This window comes from Gymnodraco acuticeps, unplaced genomic scaffold (genome assembly GCF_902827175.1).
Source record: "Gymnodraco acuticeps unplaced genomic scaffold, fGymAcu1.1, whole genome shotgun sequence".
In the NCBI taxonomy this organism is placed as follows: Eukaryota; Metazoa; Chordata; class Actinopteri; order Perciformes; family Bathydraconidae; genus Gymnodraco; species Gymnodraco acuticeps.
In genome coordinates, this window is record NW_022991991.1 from 107,824 (window position 1) to 126,057 (window position 18,234).

Here is an 18,234-nt window from a genome sequence, read left to right on the forward strand (position 1 = left end):
CCATTTCTTTATGTATATTGTTGTGGGAATGGAAAGATAAATGAAAGAAGGCGGATATATCCATTTAACATAGCCTACAGTATCTATGTTTATTATAAAAATGTTCTGCGTGTCAAAATGAAAGACAGCCCACACACCTATCAATCATCAAACCGTGGGGTCTTAATTCATTACGTGTTGATTTCTATCAACGGGGGAGTACTTCAGGAAAGTCGACGGGGGGTGGGGTATAGTGGGTGTTTCTGCTCCCTGGACCTCTCTGATCACGGCCATTATGAGGTTCATGGGGGAAAACCTGGGGAGACTCAAAGGATCCAGACAGAGCCAGCTGAGTCACGGCCGTTTGCTTTTCGTCATAGTCAGCCAGCCAATGTCTACTGCAAACATGAGTCAGTTGACTAGATCAATTAGCACCCCTTGGTCATTTCAAAGGTAATGAGATGCCCATTTCATACGTTGGCATGCTTTAGAATGTTGTGTTTTAGTCCATGTTGCTAACTAAATGTGTGTCACTGTTCTTTTTGCATTACAGGTCAATACATGTGTCAGAAATAATGGATGGAAAGATTGTTTCCACAAGGGTGGTCATGATCAGATTTGTTGAATCAGAGGCAAGCGTTCCACTGATCACAGGAAAAGTGAATGTGGCCATGGGAGACAGTGAGGAGTACATCCTTACAGACACCGTTGGGAATGAAATCGTTGAGTCTGAAGGGACAATTGGTAAATATAATTATTCTATATTTCATTTTCATTTGTGCAAAAGATAAGGGTCTGAAAGTGCTATCAGTACAACAATGTGCCCCTTTTAACATTTTATTTTCACGTGTCTTTACTCTTTATTTCTCTCATAAAGGGTCTTTGTACTGGAAGCCGAATGCAAGAAAGATCCATGCTGTTGAGAGCTCTGCTTTCAGGCAATGGCGTCGAAGAGGCTCAAGAAGCAGGTGTGGTTGGATAACAAAACTGATTTTGTCTGGAGAAGGTTTGAACTGGTCTATCAATAGGGGAAATAATTTAATGTGTAAAGAAGGGCTAGCACTCAAACTGAAGGGTCACAATATGCAGCATTTCACTTTATTTGACTCGCTAACAACAGACTGGCAAAACCCTCTCATTATTTGAAAAAGGCTGCTTTCTGGCCATTTATTATTTTTGCAGCTCAAGGGCTATATAAGTTTGCCATCTGGGGCAGACATGCATAAGCATGGGCTTCACTGTAGCACACCTCAGTACTCTGTGGGTCAGCACATGGTATGAAGAGTCACAGTCAACATCCGTTCTACAATCAGCATTTATAAACAATATCCTTTAAATGTAATTTCAAGAAATGAAATGTTTCCACATGCTCTTGTTTATTTAGCATCATCTAATTTGCCATGGAATAGATAACTTTCTTTTATCTCTAATAAAATGAAGAAAACATCTTAAATGACTGCTAATACTTAAACTATTTTCAAAATGTGACAAAATCAGAAATGAGCTATCTGAAGTCCACACACTGAGCAACAAGGTGGAGGAACTGCTGGATGCATCCCAAGGCCTGGAAGAAGTCACCAGGAAGATTTCTGACAGAGTGACAGCCAGCCAGGACTTGGTAGTACCAAGGCCAGAAGTCAAACAGGCAGCTGTTTGATCTGCAGAGGTATTGTTTTCATCCTCTCTTTGAATAATGCTCAGTGTAACAAACAGTATTTAAAAAATAAAACGTATAGGTGCCGGATTTTCATATTATTCTAAGTTAATCTTTTCAAATCTATTTCTGAACAGTATCTTTCTCAGTTTCAGTGCATGCTTCAGAAATACAGTCCATTACATCAATCAGTAACTATCAGCATATCTTTAAAAACCTGTCTTTGTTGTTTTTAAAGACACAATGACTGGACCCATGTTTTCCTCCTGCTGCCAAAGCATCGTGGGATGCAGGCTCTGTGTGGAGGATAACATCTCCCCAATGCCTTAAGTGCAGGGATCAGGAGCCAGTGTATACCCAGGTTGCTGGACTGTCTGCAGCACTGGATGCTTTAAGGGCCCTACCCTAAAGTGGACAGCAGTTCAGTCGTTTATTGTTTATTGTTAAGTGGTGTGTGTTCAAATTCCAGGTTCCATGATATCATCATACAGAAAATGATTGTTGTAGTTTTCTTTAGCTGTATGACTTGTTAATTGTTCATCTGCAATGTTTAATAAATGGAAAATTGTTTGAATGTGTGTCCATGGTATGTTTAATTATGTTTCTAAACACAGGCAAATAGCTGCACGTAAGGCAATACAATCAAACACTATTATTTTATCATCCACGCACCAACAGAACATTTGGAAATCAACCATTAATCAGAGGTTGTCGAAGTAATCAGATCTTGTACTTGAGTAAAAGTAAAAGTACTCAGATCTTGTACTTGAGTAAAAGTAGAAGTAATCAGATATTGTTCTTGAGTAAAAGTACCAGAGTGTAGGAAAGAGTAGGAATACTCTGTTACAGTAAAAGTCCAGCATTCAAAATGTTCCTCAAGTAAAAGTAGAAAAGTATTTTCATCAAAATATAGTGACAGTAAAAGTAGTCATTGTGCAGATTGGTCCATTTCAGAATAATATATATGATGTGTTTTATAATGATTGATCATTAAAGTGTTCTCAAAGCTGGTAAAGGTGCAGCTAGTTTGAATGACTTTGTATACTGCAGGGTAGCTTGTGAATGTACTCCAGGTGGAACTAAAGTCTGATTTAACACTTGATTATATATATATATACACATAATTAATCCAAATCTGTAAAGTTACTAAAGGTTATAAATACATGTAGTGGAGTAAAAGTGGCTACGCTTTAAACTCTAAAATATATTTACAGAAAGACAGACAGACAGACATCGAGATAGAAAGACATCGAGATAGACATATACATAGAAAGACAGACATACGGACAGACTGTCTTCTGTACTTGTATGTATGAATATAATAATATACGTATATTTGTAACGCAGTCTAAAGGCAAAGACGTAGAACCTTTATTTTGAAGAGTACAGCGCAAGCATAGGGCACACTAGCCAATCAGAAGCAAGGAGGTGCTGGAGACACACCCACTTATGGAAACGAAACATTGAGTGGTATACTTGTTTTAACAGTAAGAACAGAAAAACGAAAAAACGAGCTGAATTTCTGTTTTTTCGTTTTGGGGCAAAATTGAAAAACAAAAAAACGACCCGTTTCTGCTTTTTCTTTTGTTTCAATTAGAACGAAAAAACAAACGGTTAAAACGTACCTTAGTCGTCCAGATACTCTCTGCAAAGCTGCATTCTTAATCATTCAACCTGTGTTTTTCATCAAATAAGGACAAGATATAATCTTTATTTATATATACTAAAATGACAAATTATTGGTTTTGGCTAGACTTGTTTGACTGAAATGTTCTATATAATCTGATGACTAAAAAAGACTCAACAGTTTTCATTGACAAAAAGTAGACTAAAATAATTAGTTTTCTATGACTAAAATGCTCAGACTTTTAGTCGACTAAATCTTGACTAAAATAGTTACTGTTTTAGTCGACTAAAATAACACTAAAATGCTCAGACTTTTAGTTGACTAAAACTTGACTAAATAAAAACAGGATGAAGCAACACACTCTCACTCCATAATCGTCCAGGAGCGACGTTTGGTCAGTGTCCGTGGCGTGCAGTTGTGACGCTCCTAGGCTCCTTCAGCTTCATAAAGGGACGCAAATAGCTTTCAACTGATTGCAATGTATTCCCATCTGCGGCGGGATTTAACGCTCATGGAAGCACGGCATTCGTTTGTGTCAGCTGCCCTTAAATGTAATGTGAGCGTCCATTCTCATTGGATAACGGAGAATTGTACACCCGGAAGTAAGTATTCCCCTTACTGTCGATTGATTTGACAGTGATATCTGCACTACTCATCGACTAAAAAACACCAGATTATCCTTGTTAATTACACAACATTGATTGGTTTAAATTGTGTGCAATGCTTTTGTATTTTTCCCCTTTGATTCGGAGAAACAAATATTTTTTCGGAGTAAAGGATGGCAGAAAACACTACACTACCCAGAATCCCCAGCTATCGTTTGGACTACACCATGTGCTCTGTTTGACAAACCCTGTTTTTTTTCACCATTCATTCCAATGGCTGGCGTCTATGTCACGTGATCTTCACATTTCTCCTTGCAGAAAAAAAAAACATGGCCGAACTTTGTTTTATTCTCGGTGGAAAATGCCTATTTTAAAGTTAGTTTGGCCATTAAAATGCGTTTTGATGTCATTTAATGCGAGAAATATGAGTTGTTATTTCAGATTATGTGTGCAGTGGATGTACATGATCTTTAGTTTGCTAGTTATTACGAAGATTACTTCAGGAAATTGCGTCCATATAACGTTTTCATTGTTATCAAGGTGGTTGCTAGGGACGCTGCTATCGATATTATTTCTGTTATGTTGTGTAACTGTTTAATGGTGTTATCTTTATTGCTACCCCCTTCCCCGTCAATGTATAGTGTTGGTCCACAGCGCAAACATATTAGTTTAACAAAATCCGCATCTAAAGATAGCCTACGTTATTTTCCCCTGTGCAATTTCAGTCTCACATCTCACAGCACATCGTCATTAACAAATACCGGAAACAGACCGAAAATATAAAAAAAGTAAAATAATAATACTTTATTCCGAGTGTGCTTGCTTTTCTATTTGAAAGTCATCACGTAACGGCATTGTAATACACGGTTCGGCTGCATTAAATATTACATATCTGCCGTAGTTCTGTATTTATAGAGCCCTGATGAGAAGACTTCTAGACAAACATGAGGAACTGAAAACGTGACGTGGATCATAAATATATCAGCAGTTAAACAACATCTTACATTTCTTTTCACACAATACGTCTCCTTGCAGTATCAACACTAATTCGGCTGACTTTTATATTTGATCCAATTGGTAGATAGGCTGTATTTACACCATAAAGGTGCACAGCTGATATAAAGGGACACCTAGTGGTTAAAGCATGTTATTGAATTTCATTATTTTTATTATTAGATATTAATAGGATCCCTATAAAGTATATTCATTACTCGTTATTCTCTACTAATAGTTAATTAAAGACTGTATATAATGAATATTTTGCACATCCCTTTCAAGATTTTCTAAGGTTTATTAACATATCATATAGGCCTACACAACTATGGTGTAGTTATGCATTGAATGAAAAACTTGGGTCGCAGGTTCCTCAATAGTGCATTACAAGACATCTATCAATATTTGTGCATACCTCCAGCAATGTTAACTATGTTGAAGCACTTATTTTAACTGATATTATACATATGTATTATACTCTTATAAGATGTATCTAGATATTTAATCTCCGGCCTTGTCAGGTATTGAACAATCAATAAATAAAGAACACAGAATTGTTAAATATAAAACACAGAATTTGTGTGATTATACTAAATGATTTACAAATAAACACCACTGCATATTTACAACTGTTACACATGCTGATGTAACGCAAATGTTCCAACTTGGGATCAATAAAGTAGCCTATATCTTATCTTAAGATGGTCGATGAATACTGCCATATTTGCAAAATTTGCCTCTGAACCTTGACAAGTGCATATTTCAGGCTTATCAAGTAATGTAATGTAATGTTATCAATTAACAACAGGGGTCACAAACATAAGACCAGCTGTTAAATAAAGCTCTTCTGACCTTAACTGGCATGTGTGTATAATGCTGCCCATTATGGGCACAAGCAATTTTCACCCATTTATTAATTATATGTTTTAAATTTGAGTGTTTCCTATCCCCTAAACCTCCAGGGATGTATACAGTTTAATACTGGCAACTTCTTATTATGGGAAATACGAAAACGTCTTTTAAAACTACAACTCCCAGTAGAGACGTGCCATAGATAGAGAACATGTTGCGCAACAGAATAGCCAGCATGTGTAGTTCTGGGGTGGGGGAGGGGGGGACGCGGTGGACCCGTTCAAATCCAGTTTTTTGGACAGTCTGCCATGGTTCCATCCCATTTCAAGTGCTGTTCGAGGCTCGGCGTAACCCTCGGAGCACACTCTCCAATCACAGAGCTTGAGGACTATCACAGGGTTTGTCAAACAGAGCACATGGTGTAGTCCAAACGATAGCTGGGGATTCTGGGTAGTGTAGTGTCTTCTGCCATCCTTTACTCCGAAAAAACATTTGTTTCTCCGAATCGAAGGGGAAAAATACAAAAGCATTGCACACAATTTAAACCAATCAATGTTGTGTAATTAACAAGGATAATCTGGTGTTTTTAGTCGATGAGTAGTGCAGATATCACTGTAAAATCAATCGACAGTAAGGGGAATACTTACTTCCGGGTGTACAATTATCCGTTATCCAATGAGAATGGACGCTCACATTGCCTTTAAGGGCAGCCGACACAAACGAATGCCGTACTTCCATGAGCGTCAAATCCCGCCGCAGATAGGAATACATTGCAATCAGTTGAAAGCTATTTGCGTCCTTTTATGAAGCTGAAGGAGCCTAGGAGCGTCACAACCAGGGGCGGACTGGCCATTGGGAATACCGGGAGTTTCCCCGGTGGGCCGGTGCTGTGTGTGGGTCGGAGGGCCAAAAAAAAAAAAAAAAAGTTTAAAAGTTTTTTTGCCTAAATCCTACCGGCCCACATTTGTAAGTGTTCCGGCCACTCCCTTTTTTTTTTTTGCTTACCTAAATCCTACCGGCCCACATTTGTAAGTGTTCCCGCCACTCCCTTTTTTTTTTGCTTACCTAAAGTGGCCAGCCCAGCCCAGTGGGGTGTGGCCAGGGTTGGGTTGTAACGGAATACATGTAACGGTGTTACGTAATCAGAATACAAAAATCAAGTAACTGTATTCAGCTCGCGTTACATTTGAAAAACGAGTAATCTGATTACAGTTACTTTCGTAAACCTGAAGTGAATACATTTTGGATTACTTATTGGAATTATTGGTGGAAAGATTTCCTCACAACATTTAATATTCATTACTAAAGGTACAGCCGAATCATCACAGCGCACAAAACCGCGCAGATGGACCAAAAAGGGGAGCGTTTGAAAAATATTTGCGGGTCCGCTCAGTGAAACAATAACAACGTAACATGGAGGAACAAAAGTCTGCGTTTAAATCGTGTGTGTGTGTGTGTGTGTGTAGAGGTGTGTGTGGTTAAAACACATCAGCCACACCGCTCTTTAGCCTTTCTAATGATTCTGAAGGTAAACACAGTGAAGGCGGTGTGTGAAAGGCGGTGCGTGAAAGGCACTGTGCGCTCCTCTTCTCAGAGGCTGAGTTAACCCTCCCGCTGCCTCCTGGCGCTGCAGAGATGTCATGAAGTGAAGGAGGTGTTCCTTCTATAAAACAGCTGCGGGCAGCAGATACTGTGAGAGTCACAGACATGAATACATAGATCAAGGCAGACTGGTGCACACACTCTCCTGTTTTGCCAATCCGGTGCTTAAACAAATATAGCTCTACACCCCTGGCCGAAATGTCCTTAAAATGAAGTCCGAGTTCGACATTTTAATTAATGTCCTGCCAACACTGGCAGGACAGAAGGCGACACACCCTTTCTAAGCCATGTCCTCACATCCCAAGCTGCATCCCCAAAACGTTTATTATGTTGTTACAACAGGGTTCAGGGGGAGTGGCTGTACGGCTGTCAGCGGCGCCGGATTCATTTCAGAAGTGGGGGGGCCAAAAAGTGCGTGTGTATGTGACATAGCCTACTTGCCAACCCTCACGATTTTCGCGGGAGACTCCCGTTTTCCTCCCGGGGTCATATTTATCCCGCATTTCTCCCGATTTCTGACTAAATCTGATTTGTTTCATTCTAACATAACGCACCAAATGTTACTGTTTCCACTCGGACTTCAATACAGCTACACCATTGTTTGGTTTCCATGGTAACGTGTCATTTTAGTAGCGCGAGCAAATGAAAGTCTGAGAGGGTCTTCAGGAGGAAGATAGTCAGAGAAAACAGAACAAGAATGGACAACTCAACCCTCTGCTCACTCCTTTCCTGTACATTAAACTATACAGACTAGCCCACATATGACAGCGCAGTTGCTCATTCCATCTCTTCTTTTTTCCTGCTACGCTCTTGTTTGACAAGCTGAATGTTGACTGGTGTTTGACTAAAGTAAGCTCTGTGAAAAGTTCCAGTTATTAACTCGGTATTTACAAAGCTGTCATCTCCACATTTGGAGAAAGTTACAAGCCGTTTGACAGCATCACATCTGCATATTTCACAGAAGGCTCGTTTAGTGGTTTTGCAAATAATTAACCACTCTCTGTTTTTGTACCATTCTGCATTGAAGTACCTTCTCTTTGCCCAAATAAGCTTTTATTGTCCCGTCACAATGTCCCGACAACAAACCTCCATGCAGTCGGAACCAGCCTGTTTCGGTTCAACGATGCCGGCGGCGGCGGTTTTGACAGCCTCTGCGGCCGCAGAGCTGCTGCTGGTTCATCTGGCTGCGCTGGTTCTATGGTTAAAGGACCGGGCTCCGGAGCTGGTTCTATGGTTGAAGGACCGGGCTCCGGAGTTGGTTCTATGGTTGAAGGGCCAGGCTCTGGAGGTGGTTCTGTGGTTGAAGGACCAGGCTCCGGAGGTGTGGATGTCAGGGATGTGACATTCAAGTTGTTGAATTTCAGCTTAGTTTGACTGTATTTTGTTTTCTTATGCGCCGGTTCTTCTGACATGTTTGCAAGTTTATCTATCTAGGTTAACGGCTGACACACACTGAACAACGTAACACATAACGTAAACAACGTAACAAATAAACACATCTAAGCTTTGTTATTGGTTGTAATGTACATGGATACATTTGAATGGTGTGACAATGTCCTATTTGATTGGATTAAAATGTACATATTCTTCCTGTTATGTCTGCCTGCTGTATTTTACCTAATGCAAAGTGACCTGCTCCATCGAAATCAGTCATATTGATCCGAAGACACATTTTGAGTTGTATACACTGTTGGAAAGAGGAGATTCCTAGCTTTCTAATGATATCAGGATTGTTTTTGTACTATATTAAGCAAAATATGTCACATTATATAATGACTGTCACCGAGTCATCATTTTGAGAAAAAGGCCTTAAAGTGTCCTCTTCTCTGGATCGATCTGATTGATTATTAGCGGAGCAAATTATCAAAGTAGTACGGAGGGAAGATATTTTCGTTTGGATTACTGGTCTGGGGGGAGCTTGCGAGTGTGTGCGTGTATACCACGTGTGTGTGTTTGTGTATTTTTGCGTTTGTTTCCCGGGGAAAACTCTCAGGAGAAACACCGGCTGTTGTTATGCTTGCTGTGACGTCAAATTACTCCGTTCTCCGCTTGTAATTATGCCGTTAAAAGCTTCAAAGTTGTATTTATCATCTGAATTTGCCGAAACAAGTTTAATATTCTGAAAGCCAAGACTTTGTTTATTTGAAATCAGATGAAAACAAACTGTAACGGACCCTGCGGTGTTATCTATGATTACTATGCCTTACATTCATAATGTCAGCGGAGGGAGGGGAAGCGGCGCTGTAGAAGAGCAGAGTGGCGAGTGAGAGGCGAGCTGTGTTCTTCCCTTTACAAGCTTCAAAAATGCCTGTAGCTAATGAGATAGAATATAACAATCAACAATAACAAAAATATACACAGCTAGATCAGATGGCGTTCTTTTTAGATGCGACTTTAGAGTAGAGGGGAATTATTGAAACGGGATGTGTACAGGGTTCCGCGGCATCCGCTGCTGCGAAAATGTGGGGCAGGGCCGTAAAGTGGGGGGGCCAATGGCCCCCTGGCCCCCCCGCTTCCGGCGCCCTTGACGGCTGTACCCGTAGGATAGAAAAGGGGGAAGTGATGTCTGACTCAGAGGTCGCGCGGCTGTGGAGAAGAACGTGTTGCCCACATTCTGTTACTGAGTTTAGGCTAGTTAGCTTGCAGGTTTATTGTTTTGGGTGCAGTCACTTTTGCCTCCACTTGCTGTTCAAATAAATGTTGAAAGAAAAAGTTAATCTGTTTACAGTTCTGTTTTATATGGGTGTTGAAGAAGAAGAAGAAGAAGAAGAAGAAGAAGAAGAAGAAGAAGAAGAAGAAGAAGAAGAAGAAGAAGAAGAAGAAGAAGAAGAAGAAGAAGAAGAAGAATTGGGAGGGATGAAACCCTCTTTAATGGTCACACATGCAGAGCACACAGCACACACAGTGAAATGTGTTCTCTGCTTTTAACCCATCCTAGTACCAGGAGTCTAGTACTAGGAGCAGTGGGCAGCTATTGTACAGCGCCCGCGGAGCAATGGGAGTGAGGGGGGAAGGGGGATGCCCGGTGCCTTGCTCAAGGGCACCACGGCAGGGCAGGAGGTGAACTGGGACCTCTCCAAGTAGAAGTCCACACTCCAAATAGGTCTGGTCGGGGACTTGAACCGGCGACCCTACGGCTCACAGTCCATGCCCCTACTGACTGCCATAGATTTAGTCCCTAATTTTGCTCTCAAAATGGACCAGATTGATGCCTTTAACTTCAACATTTAAAAAAAAATCTTCCCGGGGGAGCTTGCCCCCAGACCCCCCTAGAGGAGGTGAGGTCCACCACCTGCCCACACCCCCTGTTAAATTGTCTCACCCACATTGAGGATGCTTCCTACGCCCATGTTTAATTCCATGTGTCAAGTCAGGCAAATTGGGTCAAAATGTTATTGCATCAATGATCTGTTAACATTAAAATCACTAAATATATGCTGTAACTATTTTGCTCTAGGCAACTCAAGGGCTCAGGTAATGTGATTACTATATGAATAATTGTCCAAAATAACATTAAATGCATAGGGTTTTTTGTTAAGTAACATACTTTCGTCGCCGGCCGGCCGATACATGCCGCGCATTAAGTGGGCCTGTCTGTCAATTAATCCCCGGGCCACTTTTTCCCCCCAGTCCGCCCCTGGTCACAACTGCACGCCACGGACACTGACCAAACGTCGCTCCTGGACGATTATGGATTGAGAGTGTGTTGGATGAAGGTGACTAAATATGACTAAAACTAAAAAGGAAAGTTAACACAGGACTAAGACTAAAACTAAATTAAAAAATAGCTGACGAAATTAACACTACTACAGTACCCGCCACCCTTTACGGCACTGTAGAAATTAGCGGAGAATCTTATTTTCTAACTTGTAGCACAAACAGAGAAGAGGTGATGCAACTCAGTCTGTAGGGACTTGGCTTGGGAACTAAAGTGTTGGCGGTTTTTTAAACACAAACAAATTCTGGGGAGGACTGGTACCCGGAGAGATGCCAGTTCACCTGGTGCAGGAACAAATTGCAGCCTTTTGGCTCTGGCACTTATAGATAACAAAAAGTGCATGTGTGTAAACAAACGTAATGTGTATAGGTCCTGTACATTTTTACTGTGTATACAATAACATAGTCTTAGCCTGTCATACAACAGGGTCGGAACGTTGTGAAGTTATCCTTGTCCTAAGTTCCTATGAATGGCCTGAATGGTCCCGACTTTAAGCATTTTTTGACAATTTGAAACCAATGTACATTAACAAGAGCAACTGGGGTGCCTATCTACAACCTAATACATTAATATTAATAAAAGTATGGATACATGCAGATGTGTGGATGGTGAGGTACAAACAATAACATGCTTCTTTTTTGATGGAGCATGCATAATGGAGATATTATTACACTGAGTGAAACAAAAGAGGGTAAGCTTTCCAGTTGGAACAGCCTGTTCCTGACACACTGCAACATTTTTTAAAATTCCAACGTGCTGATCAGGAGGGGGCAACCAAGAGTCACCTGTTCAGCTGTGTGTGTGTGTTTGTGTGTGTGTGTGTAAATAACACACACACACACACACACACACACACACACACACACACACACACACACACACACACACACACACACACACACACACAGGCATGCGTGCACACACTGGATACAAGTAGCCGATTTCTAAAATAGCAAATATTTACTGAGATGAAAGGTTTGGCTTATTTCCTCCCCTCTAAGAGGATCCGAGCCAAAATGAGTGACTGCCAACAATGTGTGTGCTAGTGTGTGGAAATGTGTGTGAATGAAAATCCATCTTCTTTGTACCTTCGCACTTCCTTGGCACGTCTTCAAACGCGAGTGTGTAATCTAGGTCTGTGTCATTGGCATAACAAAGAGAAACGTGCACTGGTAACATGCATTATTCTTTAAATCAGCCTCTATTTTTCCTGGTAATGAACTCTACTTCAAATATCCTCATTTTCACAAACATTTCCCATCTTTCCCCACCTCTCTGTAGCCTCACCTAAAAACCCAATTTCTCCACTCTACTTATTTTACGTTTGAGTAAATTACATCTTTTCAAATGGCCATATTTATACTTGAAAGATTCTGTTCCCTAAATGGTATCAATTTATGCCAATACTTATTTCCTGCAGATGGTAGAGTATGCTGAATACAAGTAATAATTTACTTCTACAAAATGATCCCTCTAGATTTTTACAAATACATCAAATCGCTTGTATTGGACATTTTAATGGTGGCTCTTTAAAGTATGTATGTAATGTAATGTGTGTGAAATCTTTCAAACTATAATATATCCTTCGGTCATCAGGTGTGGCCGACAGTCATTCAGGGAATACTCTCTTAGAAATCGATGAAAGCTTCTCCATTGCAGCATTACGTGTGCATTGCATCACATCTGATGGAAGCATTACAATTGAAAAGAAATGCCTGCTGCATGAATCTACCCGTAGATGGTGAGGTACAAGGTGTATTTTATTGAATCCTTATTATTTCTATTTGTCACCAATAAACTTTATAGTGTTTTTTAAATGTTTTACTTTAACTGCGTATATGTTTTTAGCATGCGTTGAACTAGTGAAATAAGTGCACAGCTCACGCCCTGATAGTGTTTATGCTTTGAAGAGGACTTATTTTATTTTCCTGTAGTGTGCATAGGTTTGTGTGCATGTAAATGGTCTGCAAAGAATAAAATGCCTGTGTTCCCTCCAGATGGAGTTTCTCTCCCACACGCTCCCCCCCTACCTGAAACGCCTCCATTGGACTCCTTTGTTTGCTTCCACAACACTTGCGCTTCTATTTGCTAGTGCTCCAACACATTGTACAGTACGTGATAGGCTAAGGGAGGGGACCTCTCTAAGTGGTTGACCCATCACCACAGAGCCGGCCAGCTAACCAATCAGAGCAGACTGGGCTCTGGTTTCTTCTTTCTCTAATCCCCCCACCCCCCTTTATGTCTCGTTATCTAACCTCCCCTCACTGGATGTCCCCTCCCTCGTGTCCCTTTCTGTCTCATCAGGATAAAATGAGTAGGACAGAGGTGAAGAGCAAAAGCAATGGTATAATGAAATATAAGCAGACTCATTAGGAAGGTCTCCTGAAGGGTTGAGATAGGTGTGTTTTTCATCCATATCTCACCAAGTGTGATGCATTGCACTCAATACAAAATAAACAGTAGTTTGTGCTAATGTCCCACTTTACGCTTTTTTCTTTTTTTTTTGTCACATGTAAAATGTTTTTTCAATAAATAAAGGTAAAACTCAACATTTAATTAACTGCTCAATTTATAACAAAAAATATGCCAATGTTTTCATTTACTGTTAAACCATAATGAATGTGTTCCATTTGAAATAATTGATACACTCTTATGATTGATTGATAATAAAACAAACAATTATGGAACCTATATCCTCCAGAATGGATGTTTATTAGTTCCACTGAATTTAATTAAATTATGTCTGTTGTGCTTTTTAAAAATCCCTTTTTATGAATAGTAATATAAAGCATCCCTCTGAGTAAAAGTCACTAGCCAAAACACAGACATGTAAATGCAGCCTAAGTAAATGTAGTAATGCAAAACGAAGGACAGTGATGGTGTCTACGGAGCAAGCACAGGTTTAATAACATGAAAATATATGGCTTAGGGTCATAGTATTTTCTATATCAGCTCTGGTCTAATGCTTTCTTATAACCGTGGGTTAGTAGTATTTTAGGAAATAAACCGTAAGTAAAATATGAATGTGATTAATAATTGCTGGAATAGTTGATACACAGATATTTTATTTTTTACATGCTACAGAAGGTGGTGTTGTTGGTCAAGGAGGCAACAAATATGACTTAATTTGTTATGTTCCAATTGCAATGACTTTTCTAAGTAAATGGGACTGAATGTTCCGCTTCCAGTGTTAGTGTTGGTCTGCACAGGTCCACTTTATTTAGAGTTAGGTCTATTCATATTAGGTCTGACTTGGCTCAGGATTTTAACAGATGGGGCCCCGCCCCAACTCTTTTTATTTATATACAAATGTAGGTCAGGTTTTATGTGGTTCTGTTTTTAGTAGCTCTTGTTGTTATTGTTAAACGCACTTTGGACAAAAGCCTCTGCAAAATAAGAGTGCCCTCTTTTAATTTGATGTCAATTTCCTGAATCCACTTAACTAGCCTGACAAGTGTGTGCTAAAGAGTTATATATTTACCCTAAAGAGTTTGTAGAACAAAACTGAGCTGAAATTATTTATTGCGCCAAATTATTTTAAGCATTTGCTGAGAAGTTTGATATTCCCGTTTGCCAGGGATATAATATGTAAGTAAAAAAAAGGATTATAAAAACTCTTATTACATATTTCAATCTTGTTTCTGTTCTTCTTTTGCCCCATTTTGATAATGCTACTTGCCTAACATAAAGGCTGTTTAGCCAATACTATTGTGCCTCAGACAGAGCTTTCTCCTAGACATAGAGCTGATTTTTGAGCCAATCTGCTCCACACACTGGGCAAGGTGACAAATCGTCCACTTTCAACTCTTAAGAAGCAGCATCACAGTAAAAAGGCTTAGATGCCCACACATAAGCACAGCCATAACAAGGATGGATCCGTGTATAAATACTTTAAACCAACAAAAACCAATTGGTGCACAACAAATGCATGTCATTTTAAGCATGCAACTGTAGGAGACTTATATCCATGTGAGAGTATACATGTAAAGCATGTGGACACACATTAACATGTAAAGCCCCCCCATTCAAAACAAAAAACGTTCACTTGTGCACACACACACACACACACACACACACACACACACACACACACACACACACACACACACACACACACACACAGTGGATGAGGTTAAACACAGCTTAGCACAATAGGAGTGTTTTTGGGTCAGCGGTCCCTTAGCATGGTGGACAGACGCTTCACTAACACAATATCCCTTTAACGACACAACATAATGGATGCTTCAGGCACACTTTAAGGCTTACAGAGGCCTTTTTAACTGCTTAGACTAAGCTCCTTTGTGGCCCTGAGAAGGAGCGGTATGGGGGGAAAAAGGGGGCAAAAATGACGGCATCCTCTTTAGATGATAGCCAGACAATAGCCACGCGCCGAACAGATTAAGCGGTCATGAGACTTTAGACGCACTGTAAACTAAGCTAAGTGGAGGATTTTCACTTTCTCTCTCTGTATCTCTTTCTATCCCCCTTTCCTCTTGCCGTTCACCACCTCTTTGTTTGTACAATTATCCACTTTGCGGTACTCTTTTTCTAAATGCTCAGATGTAAGGGATGCTTAGGTTTTAAAGTGGCATTCATAGCTAAGCTAAAATCACTGAGGGGATTGTGGTGGTAAATGTTACTGCGTACCCTTGTGAGGATTGTTCTTTCAAATGACACACTACAGACAACTGCTGCTTTTGTTTTACCCCCAGTGTGCTGACAAGGCTTGAAAACAAACTGCGGATGATGAAGTTAGAACAGAAATGAAGAGTCATGATGTTTTTAGATGCTTAATGTTTGCTCTTTTTCTTTTCACTGTCTGCACTTTGTAGAGCAAACATTCTTTGAAAACCATTTGAGTTTTCACCTTAACTGTGTCAGACTGTTAGAAAAACAGATCTTCACTTAAAATAAGAGAACAAGGCCAGTGCTGTGAAGATAGACTCCTTTGGGACATGTACTCATTAAAAATCAAACGTCTGAGAATTAGTTTTTATAAACAGGGTTGGGAGGGAATTCCATTACAATAACTAGTTGCCTGTAAACAATTTGTATCAGTAGCCTAATCTGAGAATGAACATATAAAAGTAATGTAACCTGATTACATGCTACATACAGCACATGCTCAATCCTGATGCAACAACAATGCAAACCAGTCGGCCCTTGAAGGAAAAACTAGCGCTAACTGTCACAAATACTACGCATAAATGAATAAAGGGCTCAAAGTCCATGCAAAACCAAAAGTAAGACAATTATTTTTAGAATCCATAGATGAATTTTACTTTTTGTTTTTATTGTCAATGGTGGCAGCCAGGAGTTCTCGTTACCTTAATAACAAAATGTGATATTTCTGACAGCGATACAGTTTGATGTTTCGAAAAAAAGCAACGAAAATTGGTACTAAGAGGATAACACATCAAATCCGCTATAGTGAAACGATGATACAGATGCTTTAAACAACTGTCATTAGGGATTAAAGACACATGCACAGCCTCAGGACAGGAGCTTATGTAAACTCCTTTAAACACAGGAAGGGATTACTGAGAGAAAGGAGTTACGCCATTAGTGGCCTGACCTTTCCAAAGCTTTAATGTAATATATGACATTATTCTGGAGGTCCATAAAAGGTTACGGTTTACCACTCGCTTATAAACCATGTCTGTAAATGACACACGATGTAAAACCACTGTGTGTCACTAACAGTCCAGGATGTGTCCTGCTTGAACAATGACAAATGCAGTGAAGAGACCCATGTCCTTTTTGGAATAATGTTTCATATTTCTATATTTACAAATGTTGCTGTCATGTTGATTTATTCTGACTTAATATAATAATGACTTTAACAAAGGTACAAAATGACATGTATTATGTTATATTTGGGAGTGTTGGGTTTGACAGCGTTGTTCACCACTATCATCAAACACCTATCGTATTATTGTTGGTGGTTATTTGATTCGCTTGTGGCACTTCCTATCATTTTAATATGTCAATACCATAAGTGGTTTTGCATGCTTTGCCTAATTTACTTCCTACAGTAAACTTTATGCCAAAGCTAACCAAAACATATTTGATCAAAATCATATTGTGCTTTTATTTTTGTATATTTCTTTGATTATATTTAGTGTTTTGAGCTGTACCAGTGACTCATGTTTACGTTTTGCAAGCAGTGCCCAGCAGTGAGATGGCAAAACGTTTTCAGAGCAGAGAATAAGATTTATTTTTACAAAATTATAAAAACCTAATTTTAAATACTTTTTTTGGAGGGTGGTTAATAACATAGTTTTCTCCGTTTTAACCAATTTAGACATTAAATGATGTATTCCTACAATAAATAAAATGTATTTATATATATATATGTATGTAACAAACTGCGTTTTTTTAATTATCAGGAAATAATATTTAATTCTGATTCAATGCCTGACCACAAACTAAACCAAAAAAAGAAGAAATAGTTTCAATACGAACTGTTTGTGCAGTCAGCCTTTATTTTAATCTGTCCATCTATTTTTTTCTTTGTAGTTCAGAACACCATGTTATTTGTAACGTGATGATGTCTGCTACCTGAGTGACATTCTTTATCCTTTTTAAATAAAACAGGAAACATTTAAAACAGTGAAGCATGCAGGTTTTAAAGCATACACTGTGCCACCTGCGTACAATACTTCACTATATATGAATGTAGTAATTGTTTTCTTCTTAATTTCTCTTTTATTATCTCCGCTGTGCCTCACTCATGTTGTGTGTCACAGTCTTCCTTCAGCTCCTTCACCTGACTCTGTATGTGCCTGTATAAACCAGGGACGTGTGGTGAAGTCACTAGATGGGAATGCACAGGCTATATCAGAGCCAGATTTGCACACCGATGAACCACATAAAGCTAGCTTAAATTCACCTTTCAATTAGGAGCTTGCACACTGACCAGCCTATTGTTAGGCGACAGTTTATTTTGCATTTTATATCAGCATTCTTTATAACATACATCCCACCAGAGATAAGATGCTTTTTCGTGTATCTTCCTTTGAAGTAGGCCCTTAAGCTCAGGCATTCGTCTTTAATTGTTTATCACTCTTTGTTTTGAATGAAAATTGAGTTTAATACATTTTAAGGTATATTAGAATTTGTTTCCATTTATCAGCTGCTCCAAAGTGTTTTGCTAGAGCTAGCTAGCGGGAGGGAAAGTGAGTGTACATGGCTAAAGACACGC

General features: G+C 39.5%; 1 long non-coding RNA gene across 2 annotated transcripts; it reads left to right on the forward strand.

Annotated features, from left to right (window-relative positions):
• Positions 1–554: 554 nt before the first annotated feature.
• Positions 555–2,145, forward strand: LOC117536328. 2 transcript variants are annotated; one of them, XR_004567542.1, is made up of 3 exons: positions 555–723; positions 857–947; positions 1,872–2,145. It is a non-coding gene; the product is annotated as an uncharacterized LOC117536328 (long non-coding RNA). The 2 variants fall into 2 exon arrangements; XR_004567543.1 differs by lacking the exon at positions 1,872–2,145 and adding an exon at positions 1,477–1,606.
• Positions 2,146–18,234: the final 16,089 nt, after the last annotated feature.